At 39.2% G+C, this 27126-nt stretch overlaps 1 non-coding gene across 1 annotated transcript; it reads left to right on the top strand.

The window, feature by feature from the left end:
• The first annotated feature begins 15839 nt into the window (after positions 1–15839).
• Positions 15840–15947, top strand: LOC148565096 (small nucleolar RNA R71). Its single transcript, XR_015885288.1, has one exon. It is a non-coding gene; the product is annotated as a small nucleolar RNA R71 (small nucleolar RNA).
• The last annotated feature ends 11179 nt before the right edge of the window (positions 15948–27126 follow it).

Genomic DNA, 27126 nt, shown 5'->3' on the forward strand with positions numbered 1-27126 from the left:
GGAATTGGATTTGCAGAAATTAAACAAGGAAAAGTAAAATGCAATAAACAGAAAAGTAGAAGATGACTTGAATTAAACCGGATCTAAAACGGAAATGAGAAAAAGCTTGGTGTAGCAATGAAATAAGGAAATTGAAATTTAAAACTGTAGATCTCAGGACTCAAGAGACTAGATAGCTAAGTCTAGATCTCACTGCCTTCCTAGATCCAGCAAGAACAATTGCAAAGGAAATAAAGAAATGTAAATTGCAGAAAGAGTAGAAGAAGAAGCAATTAAGAGAAATTGGAATTCAATTATGCAGAAAATTTAACAAGATCTCAAGGTGAGATTGAAACAGAAGTTCTTCAATTCTTAACCCAAGATCTGAAGCAAGAAAAGTAAAGATTGCTCAAGCAAGAACAAGGAAGAAGAGAGATCAATTCTCCTCCCAAATTCCCTTGAATTAAAACAACAATGCCAAGAAATGTAAAGGTGAGCTCTCTCTGTAAGTGTTTTTCCCAATGCTAAAGAAAAGCTCTCGGAAAACTTAAATCCTAAGCAATTTATACACTTTCTTCAAATGGTCTTCAAGCCTTGAATTGGGCCTTTGCTCTTGATGGAATTGGGTTGACAAAAGCCTCTGTTGATTGCACTTGGAGTTGGAGAGAAACCCATTGTGAACCGGGACATAAAGCACAAAAGCTTGAGTCAAAGTTTGAGGCAAACTTTTGCTCAAGCTTTTTATATCAGTCACCCCCTTTTGCTGATATCCACGTTTGAGCTAAAGTTTGAGGTCAAACTTTTAGCCAAACGTGGATCCCCTTGTGTGCATGTGTGGCGCCAACGTTTGCCAAAAAGCTTGAGGCAAACGTTGGTGGAAGCTTTTCTCCTCCAGGGTGTTGATGTGTGGTGCCAACGTTTGCCAAAAAGCTTGAGGCAAACGTTGGCGCAAGCTTTTCTCCTCCAGGGTGTTGGTGTGTGGCGCCAACATTTGCCAAAAAGCTTGAGGCAAACGTTGGCGCAAGCTTTTGCTCCAACCAATGTGAATTCACTCTTCCAAAAGTTTGAGCTAAAGTTTGAGGCAAGCTTTTGCTCAAGCTTTTTGTTCTCTCTTGCTCCTTGCCCTTTCTTCTTTCTTCAACCTTCTTCAAAGCTCTTTTCACCTATCATCAATCAATCAAATACATCAAAGCTATGCTCAAAATCATGAGTTTGTTATTCTTTCATAATATATGACAATTATAGCACAAAATCTCATGAAATTGCATTAATTCATCCATGGTTGATTGAATCAAAGGAAATATGAAATTCTACCCAATTGGCTTACTTATGGCTCAAGAAAGTGCATAAAAATAATTGAAAACAAAAGAAAAAGACTAGTGAAACTAGGCTAAGATGACTTGTCATCAAGTAATTGGGCTGGGAACTGGCTAACAAGCTAAGTTTGGTGTGGCCACCAACCCACTTAATCTAGGCTCACAACCCTTTGTATGAATTAAATATTAAGAAGTAAGCTCAGAAATTAAGTTTGGTGTGGCCACCACCATACAAAGATCACCTAGCAAGCCCAATGCCATCCAAGTTAAAAGCATTTAATAGATTGATAAATGTATGAAAGTTGGTTTTAAATGTGTTTGGAAGGGGTTTAGAAGCAAAAGAATGTGAAAGGATAAAAGTTAATTCACCCTTATGAACACATTAAAAACCCAATGATGAACACAATTTATTAGATGCAAGGGAATTAAGTTTGGTGTCCCAAGGGACACTCATCAGTTGCAAGTTCATTTGCTCAAGGAATGTGAAGGATTTTTTTGTCATTACTGATGGGATTTTCGGTATCATTTTTTAGGAGAGAGAATGGGGCCCACATGATTGATAAGTCATCAAGAAGATAGTCAAAGTGTACTTACACTTTGGAACTCAACACATGCAGGAAGCAAAATGGGATAAGGATTGGTGCCTCTTCCCATGCTATGTGCCACTTCCCAAGTGGGAAAACATTGAATTGCTTCCAATTCCCACCATTCAGACCACACTTTCCACCCCTATAAAAACCCCTTATTTTTTTTCCCACCTCTCCTCACACTTTAAACCCCAACCTCACACACAAAAAGACCATCACAATTCTTTCTTTCTTTTCATCTCCGTCCTCTTTTCTTTACCTTTTTCTTCTACTTGATTAGGGACAATAAAGCCCTAAGTTTGGTGTTGAAGCAAAACTGTGTTTTGCTTGCTCTCTCTCGCATACTTCTTTAACTTTCTTTAACACTTCAAGCACACTTTTTTCACCACAATGGCACCACCAAGAGCCTCATCAACAAAGAAAAGAAAGACCAAGGAACCAACCTCAGGGTCCTCAAGCCACAACGAATACAAGTTTCTTTCATCATTCAACCAAAACTAATTTTATGGTTAGGTGAGTGAGAGACAAATTATTTCGGAAGCTGGGTTCCAATTGGGGAGAAACGAGCACTCTGAGATCAACAGGGAGATAAATAGTAGAGGCTGGGCACTCTTATGCAACCCACCAAGGAAGTGGTGGAAAGCTTGGTAAGAGAGTTCTACGCCAATACTGTGCCTAAGCCAGGGGAACCCTATGGCTATGTTAGCTATGTGAGAGGGAAATCCATTGATTACAGTCCCTCTAACATAGATAGGATACTCAAGGTGAGACAAACAAGCTCCACTCAGAGTTATGAAGAAAGGATGAAGCAAGAAGACATAAGATTTGATGAAATCCTCAATGAGATTTGTGTGTTGCACGTGCAATGGATCAGAGATAAAGATGGGAGACCCAACCAGCTGAGGAAGAGAGACTTGAGCCCCAAGATAGAGGGTGGATAGATTTTGTGAGAAGATCTCTCAACCCTACTTCAAACACTTCTGAGGTGACAGTGGAAAGGGCTGTGCTTATATACAACATTATGAAAGGTGAGAATGTGAATGTTGGGGAGATGATAGCCAACAACATTAACAGGGTGCTGAAAAGCACCAAGGATAGCACAAGGCTAGCATTCCCCAGCATCATCCAAAGGCTGTGTGATGAAGCAGGGATGGAGAAGATTATTGATGAGGTTCTGGTAGAACAAGACAAGCCCATAACGGCCAAGAAGATGGTCAAAGTGGTGGCTGTCAACCCACCTGAGAGGAGAAGGGATAGAGGACATGAGCATGTGCCACAAGGGCAGCCACAACAAGAAGAGGAGCAACCACATCACCTAGCACTTCAACTACCACCATATCAAAAGAATTCATAAAAGAATTCATAAACTAGATTGAAAAGATAAATAAAAAGGAATGTTGAACCTGATAAAAAGAGATAATCCTGAAAGCGATAAAAATCCTAAATCTAGATCCTAAAAGAGAGAGGAGAGAGCCTCTCCCTCAAAACTACATCTAAATCATTAATAGTAACTAAATTGGAGACTCTCCTCTGAATGGATGCATTTCCCCACTTCATAACCTCTGATCTGTGCCTTCTGGACTTGGATTTGGGCAAAAAGGGCTTCAGAAATAGCTGGGAGCGTTTTCTGTAATTTCTGGTGCGTGGCCTCTATCACGCGGCCGCGTGGGTCACGCGGTCGCGTCATTGGGGATTTTTCCTTGTCACGCGGTCGCGTCATTGCCAGTTTCTTCAAAAACTCCATTTTATGCTTTCCTTCCAATTTTGTATGTTTCCTTTCCATCTTTTAAGTCATTCCTGCCTTAGAAGATCTGAAACTACTCAACACATGAATCACGGCATCGAATGGAAATAAAGGGTAATCAAAATAATTATTTTTAAGCATAGGAAACATGTTTTTCACATACATCACATAATAAGAAAGGGAAAGTAAAACCATGCAATTAATATGAATAAGTGGGTGAAGGATTGAATAAATCACTCAAATTAGGCACAGAATATATCATAAAATATGAGTTTATCAGTGAGCTCTTAGAGAGCCTCACAGAGACTCAGAGCTTGATGATGGCCTCCCAACACCAAACTTAGAAGTTGAGTGTGGGGGCTCTGTTTTACTCTGTATTGAGAGAAGCTTTTCATGCTTCCTCTCCTCTGTCCACATCAATCACAGCTCTTGCTGTGGCTAGGAAGGGTCTTCCAAGGATGATAGATTCATCTTCATCCTTTCCAGTGTCTAGGATTATGAAGTCAGCAGGGATGTAAAAGCCTTCAACCTTCACTAAGACATCCTCTACAACTCCATAAGCCTGTTTCTTTGATTTGTCTGCCAATTCTAGTGAGAATTTTGCAGCTTGTACCTCAAAGATCCCTAGTTTCTCCATTACAGAGAGTGGCATGAGGTTTATTCCTGACCCCAGGTCACACAGAGCCTTCTTAAAGGTCATGGTGCCTATGGTACAGGGTATTAAGAATTTTCCGGGATCCGGTTTCTTCTGAGGTAATTTTTGTTGAACCAAGGTATTCAGTTCATTGATGAGCAATGGAGGTTCATCCTCCTAAGTCTCATTACCAATTAACTTTGCATTCAGCTTCATGATTGCTCCTAGATACTGAGCAACTTGCTCTTGAATAATATCTTCATCTTCTTCAAAGGAAAAATACTCATCAGAGCTCATGAATGGCAACAGTAAGTTCAGTGGAATCTCTATGGTCACTATATGAGCCTCAGATTTCTTTGGTTCTTCAATAGGGAACTCCTTATTGGTCAGTAGACGTCCAGCAAGGTCTTCCTCACTGGAATTCACTACCTCTTCCTCCTCTCCAGGTTTGGCCATGTTGGTTGTATTGATGGCCTTGCACTCTCTCTTTAGATTCTCTTCTGTATTGCTTGGGAGAGTACTAGGAGGAAGTTCAGTAACTCTTTTACTCAGTTGACCCATTTATGCCTGCAAATTTTTGATGGAGGACCTTGTTTCAGTCATGAAACTGAGAGTGGTCTTAGATAGATCAGAGACTATGGTTGCTAAGTCAGAGAGGCTCTGCTTAGAATTCTCTGTCTATTGCTCAGAAGATGATGGAAAAGGCTTGCTATTGCCAAACCTATTTCTCCCACCATTATTATTATTGAAGCCTTGTTGAGGCTTCTATTGATCCTTCCATGAGAAATTAGGATGATTCCTCCATGAAGGATTATAGGTGTTTCCATAGGATTCTCCCATGTAATTCACCTCTTCCATTGCAGGATTCTCAGGGTCATAAGCTTCTTCTTCAGAGGAGGCTTCTTTAGTACTGCCGGATGCAGCTTGCATTCCAGTCAGATTCTGAGAAATCATATTGACTTGCTGAGTCAATATTTTATTCTGAGCCAATATGGCATTCAGAGTATCAATCTCAAGAACTCCTTTCTTTTGAGTTATCCCGTTATTCACATGATTTCTTTCAGAAGTATACATGAACTGGTTATTTGCAACCATCTCGATGAGTTTTTGGGCTTCTGCAGGCATTTTCTTCAGACGAAGAGATCCACCAGCAGAGTGGTCCAATGACATCTTGGACAATTTAGATAGACCATCATAGAATATACATAAGATGCTCCATTCTGAAAGCATGTCAGAAGGACACCTTCTGATCAATTGCTTGTATCTTTCCCAAGCTTCATAAAGGGATTCACCTTCCTTCTATTTGAAGGTTTGGACTTTCACTCTAAGATTGCTCAACTTTTGAGGTGGAAAGAATTTGGCCAAGAAAGCATTGACCAACTTTTCCCAAGAGTTCAGGCTTTCTTTAGGTTGTGAGTCCAACCATATCCTAGCTCTGTCTCTTACAGCAAAGGGGAAAAGCATAAGTCTGTAGACCTCAGGATTAACCCCATTGGCCTTAACAGTGTCACAGATTTGTAAGAATTCAGCTAAGAACTGATAAGGATCTTCCAATGGAAGTCCATGAAACTTGCAATTTTGCTGCATTGGAGAAACTAATTGAGGCTTAAGCTCAAAGTTGTTTGCTCCAATTGCAGGAATTGAGATGCTTCTTCCATAGAAGTCGGAAGTTGGTGTAGTAAAGTCACCAAGCACCTTCCTTGCATCTCCACCATTGTTGTTATTTTCGGATGCCATGACTTCTTCTTTTTCGAAAATTTCTGTTAGGTCCTCTCCAGAGTGTTGTGTTTTAGCTTCTCTTAACTTCCTCTTCAGAGTCCTTTCAGGTTCAAGATCAGCTTCAACAAGAGAACAGAAAAGAAGAGAAATCCTCTATGTCACACTATAGAGATTCTTTTATGTGAGTAGAAGAACAGAAGAATAGAATGAAGAACGGAGAAGAAGAATTCGAACACAGAGAGAGGGAGAGGGTTCGAATTTTTAAGAAGAAACGTGTTAGTAAATAATTAAAATATTTTTGTTTTTATTTTAATTATTAGTTATAATTCAAAATTTAAGAAGAGAAATAAAATTAAATTAAAATTTAAAACAATTAGTTAATTAAAAGGAATTTTGAAAAAAATGTTAGTGGTTTTCGAAAATTCTGGCGTCAAAACGCCAGAACTGGCATGAAAGCTAGAGTTAAATGCCCAAACTGGCACAAAAGCTGGCGTTTAACTCCAAGAAAGGTATCTACACGTGAAAGCTTCAATGCTCAGCCCAAGCACACACCAAGTGGGCCCCGAAAGTGGATTTTTACACTAACTATTCTAGCTTACTCATTTTCTGTAACCCTAGGTCACTAGTTTATTATAAAAACTACTTTTAGTGATTCATCTTGTACCTCATGACACTCTACACGTTTCATATTGTATTTTCTACGGTATGAGTCTCTAAACCCCATGGTTAGGGGTGAGGAGCTCTGCTATGTTTTGATGAATTAATGCAATTACTACTATTTTCCATTCTATCACGGTTGCTTCCATTCTAAGATATTCACTCGTACTTCAACTTGATGAATGTGATGACCTGTGACACTCATCACCATTCTCAACCTATGAACGCGTGCCTGACAACCACCTCTGTTCTACCTTAGACTGAGTGCTTATCTCTTAGCCTTCTGGTTCAGATCAGAGTCTTCGTGGTATAAGCTAGAATCAATTGGCAGCATTCTTGAGATCCGGAACATCTAAACCTTGTCTGTGGTATTCTGAGTAGGATCTGGGATAGGATGACTGTGACGAGCTTCAAACTCACAAGTGCTGGGCGTAGTGACAGACGCAAAAGGATCAATGGATCCTATTCCAGCATGAGTGAGAACCGACAGATGATTAGCCGTGCGGTAACAGCGCATTTGGACCATTTTCACTGAGAGGACGGATGGTAGCCATTGACAATGGTGATCCACCAACATACAGCTTGCCATGGACGGAACCTTGCGTGCATGAAGAAGAAGACAATAGGAAAGCAGAAATTCAGAAGACAGAGCATCTCCAAAACCTCAACCTGTTCTCCATTACTTCATAACAAGTATTTATTTCATGTTCTTTTACTTTTTAAAATTAAATCTAAGAATTATTGATATCCTGACTAAGAGTTACATGATAACCATAGCTTGCTTCAAGCCGACAATCTCCGTGGGATCGACCCTTACTCACGTAAGGTATTACTTGGACGACCCAGTGCACTTGCTGGTTAGTTGTGCAGAATTGCAAAAGTGTGATTGTGATTTCGTGCACTATTGCACATGTGGCTTGATGAGAGGAACTTTTGCGTGGTCTAGAAATTTGCGGATAAATCCTCGTTGCAAGTATAGTTTCTAAACCTTCAAAATTCCTTTCATACAAATGTTTTGGTTGTCACAAGTAACAAACCCCTAAATAAATTGATAACCGAAGTATTCAAACCTCGGGTCGTCTTCTCAAGGAACTGCAGGGAAGTATGTTCTTATCATTGGTTATGGAGATTGTAGATTTGGGGTTTCAAGAATGAGGAACGAATATGACAAATAATTTAAATGGCAATTAAAAATAAATAAATAACTGTAAAATAAACTTTGGCAAGGTATGAGAAATTAGAGGTCCTATCCTGGCTATCCTTATCAATGATGATAATAATTGAATCTTAATTCCACTTCGTTAGCCTTTACTAATATAAAGGAAGGTAAAGAGATTAATTGCGTTGATCTTCGGATCCTATTTGTTTCCTAAGAAAAGATTGGGATTATTGAAGTTCAATTCAATTAACAAAGATAACAATTATCAATCATGTTTGAGTTTGATAACTTCAGAGTTACTGATTTCTTAACCAAAATCAAAAGGAGAAGTAAAAAACAACAATAGCATAAAGAAAAAAAATCAATATTAAACTGAAATACCTCAAATAACATTAATAAAAGAGTAATCTGTAACATGAAAGGATTCATAAAGTAACTTGCAAAAGTAAATAAAAGGAATATTGAACCTGATCAACAGAGATAATCCTGAAAGCGAATAAAAATCCTAAATCTAAATCCTAATCCTAAAGAGAGAGGAGAGAGCCTCCCTCAAAACTAATTCTAATTCATGGAAAGTAAAAATTGGCGAGCTCCCTTTGAATGGATCATTCCCTCACTTCATAACCTCTGGCCTATGCCTTCTGGACTTGGATTTGGGCCAAAAAGGACTTCGAAATTCGCTATGAGCGTTTTCTGTAATTTCTTATGCGTGGCCTCTGTCACGCGTCCGCGTGGGTCACGCGGTCGCGTCATTCGGAGCTTTACTTGTCACGCGGTCACATCAGTCATGCGGCCGCATCATATGTGTTATGCTTAAGGCGCGCGGTCGCATCAGTCATGCGGCCGCGTCGCCGCTTCTTCGCGCTTGGCATGCGATCGTGTCGTCCATGCGATCGCGTGGATGCCAGTTTCTTCAAGGACTCCGTTTTGTGCTTTTCTTCCATTTTTGTATGTTTCCTTTCCATCCTTTGAGTTATTCCTGCCTTAGAAGATCTGAAACTACTCAACACAGTAATCACGGCATCGAATGGAAATAAAGGTAATTAAAATAATTAATTTTAAAGCATAGGAAACATGTTTTTCACATACATCACATAATAAGGAAAGAGAAGTAAAACCATGCAATTAATATGAATAAGTGGGTGAAGGATTAAATAAATCACTCAAATTAAGCACAAAATATATCATAAAATATGGGTTTATCAACCTCCCCACACTTAAACAATAGCATGTCCTCATGCTAAATCCAAGGTAAAGAGTAAGGTAAGGTTAAAGTGGTGGAATTTTATGCAATGCAACCTATTCTAAATGCAACTACCTAAATGAGTCATGCAATTCTAATTTATTCACTCATATATAAAGCTTGCATGTAGTTAAATTAATTCACATTCTCAAAGAATCATATATATACATAGCCAACCCTTAAATAATAAAGCACTTTTGCAAATGAGATGGGAAAGAAAAATATTTTACAAACTTGCAAAACAATTAGTAAATTAAGCATAGATATATGTTGATGAGTTATTGAACCCTCACTGGATTTTGTATTTACTCTCTAGTCACTCAGTGTTTATTGGGTTAATCACTCTATTCTTCTTTTTATTCCTACTTTCTATAACTTTGTTCTTCATCTAACTAATCAACAATTATAGAATATAGTCATACCGAAAATCATGAGGTCTTAAGTAAGGTTGTAATGGGGCCAAGGTAAAGGTAAGGGTATATGTATAAGGCTAAGTGAGCTAATTAAGTGAATCCTTGATTAGTCTAAGATTTCACCTAACATACATACTTTCTAAATTAGAGCTTCTTCACCTCTTTTCCCATTTTTTTCACTTTTGATGTTACATGCTCATGTCTTGATCTTTATTTTTATCCCATGTTGGTGTGCGAAATTGTTACTCTGAGGTTGTAAAATTTGTTGTTCGTTCTCTCCTTGGCAATGGCGCCAAAAACGGGTGCGCAGAACCATGGTCCAAACATAACTTCACAACATCGCACAACTAACTAGCAAGTGCACTGGGTCGTCCAAGTAATAAAACCTTATGTGAGTAAGGGTCGATCCCACGGAGATTGTTGGTATGAAGCAAGCTATGGTCACCTTGTAAATCTCAGTCAGGCGGATATCAAATAGTTATGGAGTTTTCGAATAATAATAATAAATAAACAGAAAATAAAGATAGAAACACTTATGTATATCATTGGTGAGAATTTCAGACAAGCGTATAGAGATGCTTTTCTTTCCTCTGAACTTCTACTTTCCTGCTGTTTTCATCCAATCAGTCTTACTCCTTTCCATGGCTGGCTTTATGTAAGGGCATCACCGTTGTCAATGGCTACATCCCATCCTCTTGTGAAAATGGTCCAAATGCTCTGTCACAGCACGGCTAATCATCTGAGGTTCTCGATCATACTGGAATAGGATTCACCCTCCTTTTGCGTCTGTCACTATGCCCAGCACTCACGAGTTTGAAGTTTGTCACAGTCATTCAATCCTAGAATCCTACTCGGAATACCACAGACAAGGTTTAGACTTTCTGGATTCTCATGAATGCCGCCATCAATCTAGCTTATACCACGAAGATTCTGATTAAGAGATCCAAGAGATACTCATCCAATCTAAGGTGGAACGGAAGTGGTTTTCAGGCACGCGTTCGTGGGGGAATGATGATGATTGTCACGTTCATCACATTCATATTGAAGTGCGAATGAATATCTTAGAAGCGGAATAAGTTGAATTGAATAGAAAAATAGTAGTACTTTGCATTAATTCATGAGAAACAGCAGAGCTCTACACCTTAATCTATAGAGTGTAGAAATTCTACCGTTAAAAATACATAAGTGAAAGGTTCAGGCATGGCCGAATGGCCAGCCCCCAAACGTGATCAATATGATCCGAAGATTAACTAAAAATCATAAGATGTTCCAAAGATGTCTAATACAATAGTAAAAAGTCCTATTTATACTAAACTAGTTACTAGGGTTTACAGAAGTAAGTAATTGATGCATAAATCCACTTCTGGAGCCCACTTGGTGTGTGCTTAGGCTGAGCTTGAATTTTACACATGGAGAGGTCATTCTTGGAGTTGAACGCCAGTTTGTAACGTGTTTCTGGCATTGAACTCTGGTTCGTGACGTGTTTCTGGCGTTTAACTCCAGACTGCAGCGTAGAACTGGCGTTCAACGCCCTTTTGGGTCGTCAAAACTCGGCCAAAGTATGAACTATTATATATTGCTGGAAAGCCCTGGATGTCTACTTTCCAAAGCAATTGGAAGCGGGCCATTTTGAGTTATGTAGCTCCAGAAAATCCACTTTGAGTGCAGGGAGGTCAGAATCCAACAGCATCAGCAGTCCTTCTTCAACCTCTGAATCTGATTTTTGCTCAAGTCCCTCAATTTCAGCTAGAAAATACCTGAAATCACAGAAAAACACACAAACTCATAGTAAAGTCCAGAAATGTAAATTTAACATAAAAACTAATAAAAACATCCCTAAAAGTAACTAGATTCTACTAAAAACATACTAAAAACAATGCCAACAAGCGTATAAATTATCCGCTCACCACAACACCAAACTTAAATTGTTGCTTGTCCCCAAGCAACTGACAATCAAATAGGATAAAAAGAATAGAATATACTATAAATTCCAAACTATCAATGAAACATAGCTCTAATCAGATGAGCGGGACTTGTAGCTTTTTGCCTCTTGAATAGTTTTGGCATCTCGCTTTATCCATTGAAGTTCAGAATGATTGGCATCTATAGGAACTCAGAGTTCAGATAGTGTTATTGATTCTCCTAGTTCAGTATGTTGACTCTTGAACACAGCTACATTATGAGTCTTGGCCGTGGCCCTAAGCACTTTGTTTTCCAGTATTACCACCGGATACATAAATGCCACAGACACATAACTGGGTGAACCTTTTCAGATTGTGACTCAGCTTTGCTAAAGTCCCCAATTAGAGGTGTCCAGGGTTCTTAAGCACACTCTTCTTTTGCTTTGGACCTTGACTTTAACCGCTCAGTCTCAAGTTTTTACTTGACACCTTCACGCCACAAGCACATGGTTAGGGACAGCTTGGTTTAGCCGCTTAGGCCGGGATTTTATTCCTTTAGGCCCTCCTTTCCACTGATGCTCAAAGCCTTGGGATCCTTTTTATTTACCCTTGCCTTTTGGTTTTAAGGGTTATTGGCTTTTTGCTCTTGCCTCTTGGTTTTAAGAGATTTGGCTTTTTCTGCTTGCTTTTTCTCTCTTTTTTTTTTTCTATTTTTTTTCTGCAAGCTTTGTATTCACTGCTTTTTCTTGCTTCAAGAATCATTTTTATGATTTTTCATATTATCAAATAACAGGTCTCCTTGTCATCATTCTTTCAAGAACCAACATATTTAACATTCATAAACAATAACTTCAAAAGACATATGCACTGTTCAAGCATTCATTCAGAAAAGAAAAAGTATTGTCACCACATCAATATAATTAAACTAAGTTCAAGGATAAATTCGAAACTCATGTACTTCTTGTTCTTTTGAATTAAAACATTTTTCATTTAAGAGAGGTGATGGATTCATAAGACATTTATAACTTTAAGACAGAGTTACTAAATACTAATGATCATGTGATAAGACACAAACATGGATAAGCACTTAACATAAAGAAAACGAAAAACAGATAATTTAATAACAAAGAATGAGTCCACCTTAGTAATGGTGGCGTTTCCTTCTTGAGGAACCAATGATGTTCTTGAGCTCTTCTATGTCTCTTCCTTGTCTTTGTTGCTCCTCCCTCATAGCTCTTTGATCTTCTCTAATTTCATGGAGGATGATGGAGTGCTCTTGATGTTCCACCCTTAATTGTCCCATGTTGGAACTTAATTCTCCTAGGGAGTTGTTGATTTGCTCCCAAAAATTCTATGGAGGAAAGTGCATCCCTTGAGGTATCTCAGGGATTTCTTGATGATGAGCTTCCTCACGTGTTTCTTGAGCTCCATGAGTGGACTCTCTTGTTTGCTCCATCCTTTTCTTAGTGATGGGCTTCTCTTCCTCAATGGGAATGTCTCCTTCTATGAAAGCTCCAGCTGAGTAACATAGATGGCAAATAAGATGAGGGAAAGCTAGCCTTGCTAAGGGGGACGGCTTTTCGGCTATTTTGTAGAGTTTAAGGGAGATGACTTCATGAATTTCTACTTCCTCACCAATCATGATGCTATGAATCATGATGGCCCGATCCACAGTAACTTCAGATCGGTTGCTAGTGGGGATGATGGAGCGTTGTATGAACTCCAACCATCCTCTAGCTACAGGCTTGAGGTCCAGTCTTCTAAGTTGAACCGGTTTGCCTTTGGAGTCAATCTTCCATTGAGCTCCTTCCACACATATGTCCATGAGGACTTGGTCCAACCTTTGATTAAAGTTGACCCTTCTAGTGTAGGGGCGTGCATCTCCTTGCATCATAGGCAAGTCAAACGCCAACCTCACATTTTCCGAACTAAAATCTAAGTATTTCCCCCGAACCATGGTGAGATAATTCTTTGGGTTCGGGTTCTTACTTTGATCATGGTTCCTAGTGATCCATGCATTGGCATAGAACTCTTGAACCATTAGGATGCTGACTTGTTGGATGGGGTTTGTTAGAACTTCCCAACCTCTTCTTTGGATTTCATGTCGGATCTCCGGATACTCATTTCTCTTGAGCTTGAAAGGGACCTCGGGGTTCACCTTCTTCTTGGCCACAACATCATAGAAGTGGTCTTGATGAGCTTTGGAGATGAATCTTTCCATCTCCCATGACTCGGAGGTGGAAGCTTTTGTCTTCCCTTTCCCTTTTCTAGAGGATTCTCCGGTCTTTGGTGCCATCAATGGTAATGGAAAAACAAAAAGCTTATGCTTTTACCACACCAAACTTAGAATATTTCTCACCCTCGAGCAAGAGAAGAAAGAATAGATGAAGAAGAAGAAGAAAATATGGAGGAGAGGAGGGAGAGATGTATTCGGCCAAGAAGGGGAAGAGAGGGTTGTGTTGTGTGAAAATGAAGAAGAATGGAGGGCTTTATATAGGGAAGGGAGGGGGGGTAAGGTTCGGCCATAAGGGTGGGTTTTGGGTGGGAAATTGATTTTGAATTTTGAAAGTAGGTGGGGTTTATGAGGTAGGTTTATGGGGAAGAGTGGATGGATGTGAATGGTGAGGTGGTGATAGGGAAGAGAGATTGAGGTGATTGGTGAAGAGTTTTAGGGAAGAGTGTTTATTGGGACGAGAGGATGAACATTGAGAAGAGGGAAGAGAGTGAGTGGTGGTAGGTGGGGATCCTGTGGGGTCCACAGATGCTGAGTTGATCCTGTGGGGTCCACAGATCCTGAGGTATCAAGGATTTGCATCCCTGCACCCATTAGGCATGTAAAATGCCTTTGCATGCAATTCTGGCGTTTAAATGCCGAATTGATGCTTGTTCTGGGCGTTCAGCGCCCAGATGCAGCATATTTCTGGTGTTGAATGCCAGTCAGATGCTTGTTTCTGGCGTTCAACACCAGATCCATGCTCTGTTCTGGCGTTGAACGCCAGCCAGATGCTCCTTACTGGCGTTTAAACGCCTGTAAGATCCTCCTCTAGGGTGTGATTTTTCTTCTGCTATTTCTGATTCCATTTTCAATTGAAGGACTAGTTCACCTCTGTTAACATCAATCACAGCTCTTACTGTGGCTAGGAAGGGTCTTCCAAGGATGATGGATTCATCCTCATCCTTCCCAGTATCTAGGATTATGAAATCATCAGGGATGTAAAGGCCTTCAACCTTTACTAATATGTCCTCTACTTGTCCATAAGCCTGTTTTCTGAAATTGTCTGCCATCTCTAATGAGATTTTAGCAGCTTTTACCTCAAAGATTCCCAGTTTCTCCATTACAGAGAGTGGCATGAGGTTTATTCCTAACCCCAGGTCACATAGAGCCATCTCAAAGGTCATGGTGCCTATGGTACAAGGTATTAGGAACTTTCCAGGATCCTGTTTCTTCTGAGGCAATCTCAGTTGATCCAATGCATTTAGTTCATTGGTGAACAGGGGAGGTTCATCTCCCCAAGTCTCATTACAAAATAAATTGGCATTCAGCTTCATGATTGCACCAACGAACTTGGCAACTTTCTCTTCAGTAACATCCTCATTTTCTTCAGAAGAAGAATACTCATCAGAGCTCATGAATGGCATAAGGAGGTTCAATGGAATCTCTATGGTCTCTAGATAAGTCTCAGATTCCTTTGGTTCCTCAAAGGGAAACTCCTTATTGATCACTGAACGTCCCAGGAGGTCTTCCTCCTTGGGATTCACGTCCTCCCTTTCCTCTTTGGATTCGGCCATGATGGTTATATCAATGGCCTTGCACTCTCCTTTTGGATTTTCTTCTGTATTGCTTGGGAGAGTATTAGGAGGGATTTCAGTGATCCTTTTACTCAGCTGGCCCACTTGTGCTTCCAAATTTCTAATAGAGGACCTTGTTTCATTCATGAAACTTATAGTGGCCTTAGATAGATCAGAGACTAAGTTTGCTAAATTAGAGGTATTTTGTTCAGAGTTCTCTGTCTGTTGCTGAGTGGATGATGGAAACGGCTTGCTATTGCTAAACCTGTTTCTTCCACCATTATTAAAGCCTTGTTGAGGCTTTTGTTGATCCTTCCATGAGAGATTTGGGTGATTTCTCCATGAGGGATTATAAGTGTTTCCATATGATTCACCCATGTAATTCACCTCTGCTATTGCAGGGTTTTCAGGATCATAAGCTTCTTCTTCAGAAGATGCCTCTTGAGTACTGTTGGATGCAGCTTGCATTCCATTCAGATTCTGAGAAATCATATTGACTTGCTGAGTCAATATTTTGTTCTGAGCCAATATGGCGTTCAGAGTATCAATTTCAAAAACTACCTTCTTCTGAGGCGTCCCATTACTCACAGGATTCCTCTCAGAAGTGTACATGAACTGGTTGTTAGCAACCATGTCAATGACATCTTAGCTAATTCAGACAGACCATCATAGAATATATCCAGGATGGTCCATTCTGAAAGCATGTCAGAAGGACACTTTTTGGTCAGTTCCTTGTATCTCTCCCAAGCTTCATAGAGGGATTCACCTTCTTTCTGTCTGAAGGTTTGAACATCCACTCTAAGCTTACTCAGCTTTTGAGGAGGAAAGAACTTGGGTAAGAAAGCCTTGACCAGCTTATCCCAATAGTTCAGGCTATCTTTAGGTTGAGAATCCAACCATATTCTAGCTCTGTCTCTTACAGCAAAAGGGAAAAGCATGAGCCTGTAGACTTCAGGATCTACTCCATTAGTCTTAACAGTATCACAGATCTGCAAAAATTCAGTTAAGAACTGAAAGGGATCTTCAGATGGAAGTCCATGAAACTTGCAGTTTTGTTGCATCAGAGAAACTAATTGAGGTTTCAGCTCAAAATTGTTTACTCCAATGGCAGGAATTGAGATGCTTCTTCCATGTAAGTTGGAATTAGGTGCAGTAAAGTCACCAAGCATCCTCCTTGCATTATTATTATTTTCGGCTGCCATCTTCTCTTCTTGTTCGAAAATTTCTGTAAGGTTGTCTCTGGATTGTTGTATTTTAGCTTCTCTTAGTTTCCTCTTCAGAGTCCTTTCAGGTTCAGGGTCTGCTTCAACAAGAATGTTCTTGTCCTTGCTCCTGCTCATATGAAAAAGAGGGAACAGAAAAATAATAATAATAAGGATCCTTTTTACCCAAGTATAGAGGTTCTCCTGTGTGAGTAGAAGAAGAAAAGAATGTAATGTAAAGAAGGGAAGAAGAGAAAATTCGAACACAGATGGAAGAGGGGGTTCGAATTTGGGTGAGATGAAGTGTTAGTAGATGAATAAATAAATAGAAGGAGATGAGAGAGAGAGAGAGGATTTTCGAAAATTATTTTTGAAAAATGGTTAGTGATTTTTGAAAATTAAAAGAAGAAATAAATTAAAATTAAAATTTGAAACAATTAGTTAATTAAAAAGATTTTTTGAAAAAGAGGGAGGATATTTTCGAAAATTAGAGAGAGAGGGTTAGTTAGGTAGTTTTGAAAAAGATAAGAAACAAACAAAAAGTCAATTAGTTAGTTGAAAAAGATTTGAAAATCAATTTTGAAAAGATAAGAAGATAAGAAGTTAGAAAAGATATTTTTAAAATCAAATTTTTGAAAAAGATAAGATTTAAAAAAAAGATATGATAGGGAGATATGATTAGAATTAGTTTTGAAAAAGAATTGATTTTTAAAATCATAATTAATGACTTGATTCACAAGAAATCACAAGATATGATTCTAGAACTTAAAGTTTGAATCTTTCTTGACAAGCAAGTAACAAACTTGAAATTTTTTAATCAAAACATTAATTAATGAGAATATTTTCGAAAATATAATGTAAAATTAAGAAAAAGATTTTTGAAAAATATTTTTGGAATTTTCGAAAATAGATAAGAAAAATGAAAAAGATTTGATTTTTGAAAAAGATTTTGAAAAGATAAGATTTTTAAATTGAAAATTTGATTTGACTCATAAGAAACAATTGAATTTTAAAAATTTTTGAAAAAGTCAACTCAAATTTTCGAAAATTTATGAGAGAAAAAGGGGAAGATATTTTTTTTATTTAATGATGAGAGAGAAAAACATGAAAATGATGCAATGCATGAAAATTTTGGATCAAAACAATGAATGCATGCAAGAATGCTATGAATGTCAAGATGAACACCAAGAAAATAGAAAATAGAAATTCAAAATTTTTAATAAGAATCCCAGGAATCTTTCAATGTTGGCCTAAAACTCCAATCCAAGGGTCGGGCATGGCTTAATAGCCAGCCAGCTTTAGGATATAAATCAGGCATGCAACAGCTGATATTCAAATTAACTTGCCTCTATGCTGATGGTTGGAAGCCCCTATCCAAAAGAATTAGACATGGCTTTATAGCCAGTCAGGCTTCAACATGTTTCATGAAACACTAGAATTCATTCTTAAAAATTCTGAATAATTTTTCGAAAACAAAAGAAAAAAAAAAAATATATATATATATATATATATATATTTGAAAGATTTTTTTGAAAACAAATTTTTTTTTTTGAAAAATTTTTGAAAATAAAACAAAAAGAAAACTACCTAATCTGAGCAACAAGATGAACCATCAGTTGTCCAAACTCGAACAATCCCCGGCAACGGCGTCAAAAACTTGGAGCGCGAAATTGTTACTCTGAGGTTGTAAAATTTGTTGTTCGTTCTCTCCTTGGCAATGGCGCCAAAAACGGGTGCGCAGAACCATGGTCCAAACATAACTTCACAACTTCGCACAACTAACCAGCAAGTGCACTGGGTCGTCCAAGTAATAAAACCTTACGTGAGTAAGGGTCGATCCCACGGAGATTGTTGGTATGAAGCAAGCTATAGTCACCTTGTAAATCTCAGTCAGGCGGATATCAAATATTTATGGAGTTTTCGAATAATAATAATAAATAAACAGAAAATAAAGATAGAAACACTTATGTATATCATTGGTGAGAATTTCAGACAAGCGTATAGAGATGCTTTTCGTTCCTCTGAACTTCTGCTTTCCTGCTGTTTTCATCAAATCAGTCCTACTCCTTTCCATGGCTGGCTTTATGTAAGGGCATCACCATTGTCAATGGCTACATCCCATCCTCTTGTGAAAATGGTCCAAATGCTCTGTCACAGCACGGCTAATCATCTGAGGTTCTCGATCATACTGGAATAGGATTCACCCTCTTTTTGCGTCTGTCACTATGCCCAGCACTCGCGAGTTTGAAGTTTGTCACAGTCATTCAATCCCAGAATCCTACTCGGAATACCACAGACAAGGTTTAGACTTTCCAGATTCTCATGAATGCTGCCATCAATCTAGCTTATACCACGAAGATTCTGATTAAGAGATCCAAGAGATACTCATCCAATCTAAGGTGGAACGGAAGTGGTTGTCAGGCACGCATTCGTGGGGGAATGATGATGATTGTCACGTTCATCACATTCATATTGAAGTGCGAATGAATATCTTAGAAGCGGAATAAGTTGAATTGAATAGAAAAACAGTAGTACTTTGCATTAATTCATGAGGACCAGCAGAGCTCCATACCTTAATCTATGGAGTGTAGAAACTCTACCATTAAAAATATATAAGTGAAAGGTTCAGGCATGGCCGAATGGCCAGCCCCCAAACGTGATCAATATGATCCGAAGATTAACTAAAAACCATAAGATGTTCCAAAGATGTCTAATACAATAGTAAAAAGTCCTATTTATACTAAACTAGTTACTGTCAGTTGTTCAAACTCAAACAATCCCCGGCAATGGCGCCAAAAACTTGGTGCACGAAATTGTAATGTCAATGTTCACATTACTCTCTTACAACTTCGCACAACTAACAAGCAAGTGCACTGGGTCGTCCAAGTAATTCCTTACGTGAGTAAGGGTCGATCCCACGGAGATTGTTGGGTTGAAGCAAGCTATGGTTATCTCGTAACTCTTAGTCAGGATATAATATAAATAATAGTTTTTAATTTGAATTGTAAAAAGTAAGAAGGGCAGAACACAAATTATACTTGTAAACAGTAATAGAGAATATGTTGGAGTTTTGGAGATGCTTTGTCTTCTGAAATTCTGCTTTCCTCTGTTTTCTGATTCACGCACGCACGTCCTCCTATGGCAAGCTGTGTGTTGGTGGATCACCGTTGTCAATGGCTACCATCCATCCTTCTAGTGAAAAGGGTCCAGGTGCACTGTCACCGCACGGCTAATCATCTGCAGGTTCTCAATCGTACCGGAATAGGATTCACTATCCTTTTGCGTCTGTCACTACGCCCAGCACTCGCGAGTTTGAAGCTCGTCACAGTCATTCAATCCCTGAATCCTACTCGGAATACCACAGACAAGGTTTAGACTTTCCGGATTCTCTTGAATGCTGTCATCAATCTAGCTTATACCACGAAGATTCTGATTAAGAGATCTAAGAGATATTCATTCATTCTACGGTGAACGGAAGTGATTGTCAGGCACGCGTTCACGGGGGGATGATTGTCACGTTCATCACATTCATGTTGAAGTGCGAATGGATATCTTAGATAGGAACACGCATGTTTGAATGGAAAACAGAAATACTTGCATTAATTCATCAGGACACAGCAGAGCTCCTCACCCCCAACAATGGAGTTTAGAGACTCATGCCGTCAAAGAGTACAAAGTTCAGATCTAAAAATGTCATGAGATATGATGAGCGGATAATTTATACGCTTTTTGGCATTGTTTTTAGTATATTTTTAGTAGAATCTAGTTACTTTTAGGGATATTTTCATTAGTTTTATGTTAAATTCACATTTCTAGACTTTACTATGAGTTTGTGTGTTTTTCTGTGATGTCAGGTATTTTCTAGCTAAAATTGATGGACTTGAGCAAAAATCAGATTCAGAGGTTGAAGAACTGCTGATGCTGTTGGATTCTGACCTCCCTGCACTCAAAATGGATTTTATGGAGCTACAGAACTCAAACTGGTGCGCTTCCAATTGCATTGGAAAGTAGACATCCAGGGCTTCCAGCAATATATAATAGTCTATACTTTGCCCAAGTTTAGATGACGCAAACGGGCGTTCAACGCCAGCTCTCTATCCAATTCTGGCGTCCAGCGCCAGAAACAAGTTGCAAAGTGGAGTTCAACGCCCAAACTGGCACAAAAGCTGGCGTTCAACTCCAAGAATAACGTCTCCACGTGTAGACTTCAAGCTCAGCCCAAGCACACACCAAGTGGGCCCCGGAAGTGGATTTATGCATCAATTACTTACTTCTGTAAACCCTAGTAGCTAGTTTATTATAAATAGGACCTTTTACTATTGTATTAGACATCTTTGGATTACCTTTTGATCTATTGATCACATTTGGGGGCTGGCCATTCGGCCATGCCTGGACCTTCATTACTTATGTATTTTCAATGGTAGAATTTCTGCACTCCATAGATTAAGGTGTGGAGCTCTGCTGTTCCTCAAAGATTAATGCAAAGTATTACTGTTTTCTATTCAATTCATCTTATTTCGCTTCTAAGATATTCATTCGCACTTCAACCTGAATGTGATGAACGTGACAATCATCATCATTCCCTATGAACGCGTGCCTGACAACAACTTCCGTTCTACATTAGATTGAATGAGTATCTCTTAGATCTCTTAATCAGAATCTTCGTCGTATAAGCTAGATTGATGGCGGCATTCATGAGAGTCCAGAAAGTCTAAACCTTGTCCGTGGTATTCCGAGTAGGACTCTGGGATTGAATGACTGTGACGAACTCCAAACTCGCGAGTGCTGGGCGTAGTGACAGACGCAAAAGGATAGTAAATTCTATTCCAGTATGATCGAGAACCTCCAAGATGATTAGCCATGCAGTGACAGCGCATCGGACCATTTTCACAGAGAGGAATAGGATGCAACCAACGACAAGGGTGATGCCTCCAGATGATTAGCCGTGCTGTGACAGAGCATTTGGACCATTTTTCCGAGAGGATTGAAAGTAGCCATTGGCACCGGTGACATCCTTACATAAAGCCAGCCATAGAAAGGAGTAAGACGGATTGGATGAAGATAGCAGGAAAGCAGAGGTTCAGAGGAATGAATGCATCTCCATACGCTTATCTGAAATTCTCACCAATGATCTACATAAGTATTTCTATCCTTATTTTAGTATTAATTTCGAAAACTCCATAACTATTTTATATCCGCCTGACTGAGATTTGCAAGGTGACTATAGCTTGCTTCATACCAACAATCTCCGTGGGATCGACCCTTACTCACGTAAGGTTTATTACTTGGACGACCCAGTGCACTTGCTGGTTAGTTATGCGAAGTTGTGAAGATATGTTTAGACCATGGTTCTGTGCATCCGTTTTTGGTTCCATCGCCAGGGAATCAATTTCGAACAATAATTCACAACCTGAGTAACAATCTCGCATACCAAGATACAAAATGAGTCTCTAAAAGTTGTTTAAATACTAAACTAGTAACCTAGGTTTACAGAAAATGAGTAAACTATGATAGATAGTGCAGAAATCCACTTCTGGGGCCCACTTGGTGTGTGCTAGGGCTGAGACTAAAGCTTCTCACGTGCCTGGGCTGTTTTGGGCGTTCAACGCCAGGCTGTAACCTGTTTCTGGCGTTGAACTCCAACTTGTAACGTGTTTCTGGCACTGGACGCCAGACTGCAACATGGAACTGGCGTTGAACGCCAGTTTACGTCGTCTATCCTTGAGCAAAGTATGAACTATTATATATTTCTGGAAAGCCCTGGATGTCTACTTTCCAACGCAATTGGAAGCGCATGAATTGAACTTCTGTAGCTCCAAAAATTCCATTCCGAGTGCAGAGAGGTCAGGATCCAACAACATCAGCAGTCCTTTTTCAGTCTGAATCAGATTTTTGCTCAGCTCCCTCAATTTCAGCCAGAAAATACCTGAAATTATAGAAAAACACACAAACTCATAGTAAAGTCCAGAAATATGAATTTTGCCTAGAAACTAATGAAAATAAACTAAAAACTAACTAAAACATACTAAAAACTATATAAAATTAACCCCAAAAAGCGTATGAAATATCCGCTCATCACAACACTAAACTTAAACTGTTGCTTGTCCTCAAGCAACTAGATAAATAAAATAGAATACAAATGAGTCAAGAAACAGTAATATCTCAGAGTTTTTGAGTGAAGCTCAGATTCTAATTAAATGAGCGGGGCTAGTAGCTTTTTGCTTCCGAACAGTTTTGGCATCTCACTTCATCCATTGAAGCTCAGAATGATTGGCATCTATAGGAACTCAAAATTCAGATAGTGTTATTGATTCTCCTAGTTCAGTATGTTGATTCTTGAATACAGCTACTTTTATGAGTCTTGGTCGTGGCCCTAAGCACTTTGTTTTCCAGTATTACCACCGGATACATAAATGCCACAGACACATAATTGGGTGAACCTTTTCAGATTGTGACTCAGCTTTGCTAAAGCCCCCAATTAGAGGTGTCCAGGGTTCTTAAGCACACTCTTATCTTTGATTTGGACCTTGACTTTAACCGCTCAGTCTCAAGTTTTCACTTGACACCTTCACGCCACAAGCACATGGTTAGGGACAGCTTGGTTTAGCCGCTTAGACCAGGATTTGATTTCCTTAGGCCCTCCTATCCACTGATGCTCAAAGCCTTGGATCCTTTTTATTACCCTTGCCTTTTGGTTTTAAGGGTTATTGGCTTTTTCTGCTTGCTTTTTTTTTTGCAAGCTTTGTATTCACTGCTTTTTCTTGCTTCAAGAATCATTTTTATGATTTTTCAGATTACCAATAACATGTCTCATGTTTATCATTCTTTCAAGAGCCAACATATTTAACATTCAAGAACATCAAATTCCAAAGACATATGCACTGTTCAAGCATTCATTCAGAAGGCAGAAAGCATTGCCACCACATGTAAACAATTAGAATTTGTTTTATTAAAAACTCGAAAATTATTAGCTCCTTGTTCTAAAGAAAATCTTCTATTTTATTCATGTTTAATGATGATGAGAAAAATAAATTATAGCTTAATTGGGGATAAAATCAAAATATAAATACTTATTGCCATTATATGACTCCTAAGGTGAAACTCAAATAATAAAAAAAAAAGTTTTCACAGGGTTAAGGTTAAGATCAGAACTCAACAACCTTGAATTTGGGAAGCGGATGCCTCTTTAGTCTGTGGGGTGCTTGGCCCTTCAAGAGATAGTTTCTGACGCTTTAGTTCTCTTAATTCACGCCCTTGAACCTCTTGTTCTCTAAGTAGTTTGCAAAGCATGCTGTTTTGATTTTGCTGTTCTTCCTTCAATTGGTCCATGGTTTCTTGCAACTTAGTGACAGATGCCTCAAGATGCTCCCAGTATTCAAATTGAGGGAGTTCTGGTAGGAATTCTTGCGCCCTCCTCTTGATGGGGTCATCCTGCATTTGTTGTTTTTGCATTGTGATTTTAGTGATTGGTTGCTCCACTGAGATATACTCTGTTATTCCCATCTTTACTCCAGCATCTTTGCAGAGCATAGAGATTAGGCTTGGATAAACTAACCTGGCATCCTTGGAGTTCTTGTTGGCAAGTATGTAGAATTCAGATGGGATCAGTTGATGAACTTCTACTTCTTTTCCCAATATAATGCAATGGATCATCACTGCTCTTCTAATATTGACTTCAGAACGGTTGCTGGTGGGCAATATAGAATGCCCAATGAAGTCCAGCCATCCTCTGGCGACTGGTTTGAGATCTTCTCTCTTGAGTTGACTTGGGGCACCCTTCGTGCTGGTGGTCCACCTGGCTCCAGGGATGAATATATCCTCTAGAATCTTATCCAGGCCCTTGTTTGTTCTCATCATTCTCCTATTGAAGGAGTCTGGGTCATCTTTCAGCTGAGGTAGCTTAAAGATCTCCCTGATTTTGTCAGGGTGGATGTGAACAATCTTTTCTCTGACCACAGTCCTATAGTCATAGAGGGCAGCTCCAGATATTCTCTGCTTGTCTGTTTGCCACAAATTAGCGTAGAATTCTTGAACCATATTCCTTCCCACTTTCGTTTCAGGATTAGCTAGGACTTCCCAGTTCCTGTTTTGATTCTGCTCTTGGATCTCCGGATATTCATCTTCTTTCAGATCGAACTTAACTTCCGAGATCACAGATCTTAGACCCATTATTTTGTAGTAATGGTCTGAATGTTCTTTGGTTAAGAACCTCCCTTGATTCCAAAGTGGTTTTGGAATACTCTCTTTCTTGCCTCTTGGAGTGGGTTGTTTTCCTTTAGGAGCCATGATCTTAGTGGGTATGGTTTAGTGATCACGGATAAACACACCAAACTTAGAGGATTGCTTATCCTCAAGCAAAAGAAAAGAAAGGAGAGGGATAGAAGGAGAGCTAGTGTTGAATGTTGGATGAGAGGAAGGAGGCCGAATGTGTTTTTAAAAGGGAGGGGGTGGTTTTTCGAAAATAGGGAGAAAGATAAGATAGAAGATATGATTTAAAAAGAGATAAGTTTGATAAGAAAGGATATAATTTAAAATTGAAAAGATATGAAAGATATTTGAAAAAGATAAATTTGGATTTTTTTGAAAAAGATAATATGGAGATTTGAAAAAGATATTGATTAGTTGAAAAGATTTTTGAATGAAAAGAGATAGATTTGTTTTGAAAGTTTTGAAAAAAGAGTTGAATTGGATAAAGAAAAGGATTTGTGCTTATGGATTAAGATACATTTGATATTTTTAAAGTGGGGTTTTTAGAAATTAGGGATTTTAGAAATCAGGGTTTGTAACATGTTTATGCAAGAAATCATGATTTGAAACATGAAAATTAAGATTAAAATGAAAAATATGAAGAAAAAACGAATTTACCTCCTCCCCACCATCCTGGCGTTTGAACGCCCAAACGCTACATGTTTTGGGCGTTCAACGCCCAACTGCTGCTTCTCCTGGGCGTTCAACGCCCAGCTGTTGCTTCTTTCTGGCGTTGAACCCCAGGAACTCCTTTGTCACTGGGCGTTTTTCTGAACGCCCAGGACACTGTAAATCTGGCGTTAAACGCCCAGAAGGAGATTCTTTCTGGTGTTCAACGCCCAGAAGATGCTTCTTTCTGGCGTTTAATGCCCAGATGGCTATCCTTACTGGCGTTCAACGCCCATTGGATGCTTCTTTTAGGCGTTGAACGCCCAAAACAGACTTTTACTGGCGTTTTCTTGCCAGTGAACTCTTTTTCTCTGTTTTGTGTGCAGAATCCTTCAGTAACCCTGTAAACTTATACAATTGACTCTTTACCTTAGTATCAATGAACTTTATATAAACAAATAAAATCAAGAATAGGGCAAAATGCTTAGAGGAAGTGATGCCCCATGGCTAGGTTGCCTCCAACAAGCGCTTCTTTATTGTCTTTAGCTGGACCTTGCTGAGTTTTTAATCTAGCCTCAGCCTTGAGCACTCTTACTTAATATTTCCTTCAAGATAGTGCTTGATTCTCTGTCCATTAACAATGAACTTCTTATCAGAATCAATATCTTGAAGCTCCACATAACCATATGGTGATACACTTGTAATCACATATGGTCCTCTCCACCGGGACTTCAGTTTCCCGGGAAATAGCCTGAGCCTAGAGTTAAACAACAGAACCTTTTGTCCTGGTTCAAAGATTCTAGATGACAGCTTTCTGTCATGCCACCTTTTTTATTTCTCTTTGTAAAGCTTGGCATTTTCGAAAGCAGTGAATCTGAATTCCTCTAGCTCATTCAGCTGAAGCAATCTTTTCTCTCCAGCTAATTTGGCATCAAAGTTAAGGAATCTGGTTGCCCAGTAGGCCTTATGTTCCAGTTCCACGGGCAGGTGACAAGCCTTACCATACACAAGTTGGTAAGGAGAAGTCCCTATGGGAGTCTTGAATGCTATTCTGTAAGCCCACAGAGCATCATCCAAGCTTCGTGCCCAATCCTTTCTACGAGTACTTACAGTCCGTTCCAAGATTCTTTTTAGTTCTCTGTTAGAGACTTCAACTTGCCCATTTGTCTGTGGATGATATGGAGTTGCCACCTTATGGCGAATCCCATACCGGACCATGGCAGAGTAAAGCTGTTTGTTGCAGAAGTGAGTGCCCCCATCACTGATTAGTACCCTAGGGACACCAAATCTGCTGAATATGTGTTTCTGGAGGAACTTTAGTACTGTTTTAGTATCATTGGTGGGTGTGGCAATGGCCTCTACCCATTTTGATACATAGTCAACTGCCACCAGAATATAAGTGTTTGAGTATGATGGTGGGAAAGGTCCCATGAAATCAATTCCCCATACATCAAACAACTCAATCTCCAAGATTCCTTGTTGAGACATGGCATAACTGTGAGGCAAATTACCAGCTCTCTGGCAACTGTCACAGTTACGTACAAACTCTCTGGAGTCTCTGTAAAGTGTAGGCCAGTAGAAACCACATTGGAGGACCTTGGTGGCTATTCGCTCACCTCCGAAATGACCTCCATATTGTGACCCATGGCAATGCCATAAGATCCTTTGTGCTTCTTCCTTAGGTACACACCTACGGATTATGCCGTCTACACATCTCTTAAAGAGATAGGGTTCATCCCATAAGTAGTACTTTGCATCAGTAATTAATTTTTTCTTTTGTTGCCTGCTGTACTCCTTGGGAATGAACCTTGCAGCTTTGTAGTTTGCAATGTCTGCAAACCATGGTAATTCCTGAATGGCGAACAAATGCTCATCCGAAAAAGTTTTAGAGATCTCAATAGAGGGGGAGGACGCCCCCTCCACTGGT

This window comes from Arachis ipaensis, chromosome B5 (assembly GCF_059453495.1).
Source record: "Arachis ipaensis isolate K30076 ecotype BB chromosome B5, ASM5945349v1, whole genome shotgun sequence".
In the NCBI taxonomy this organism is placed as follows: Eukaryota; Viridiplantae; Streptophyta; class Magnoliopsida; order Fabales; family Fabaceae; genus Arachis; species Arachis ipaensis.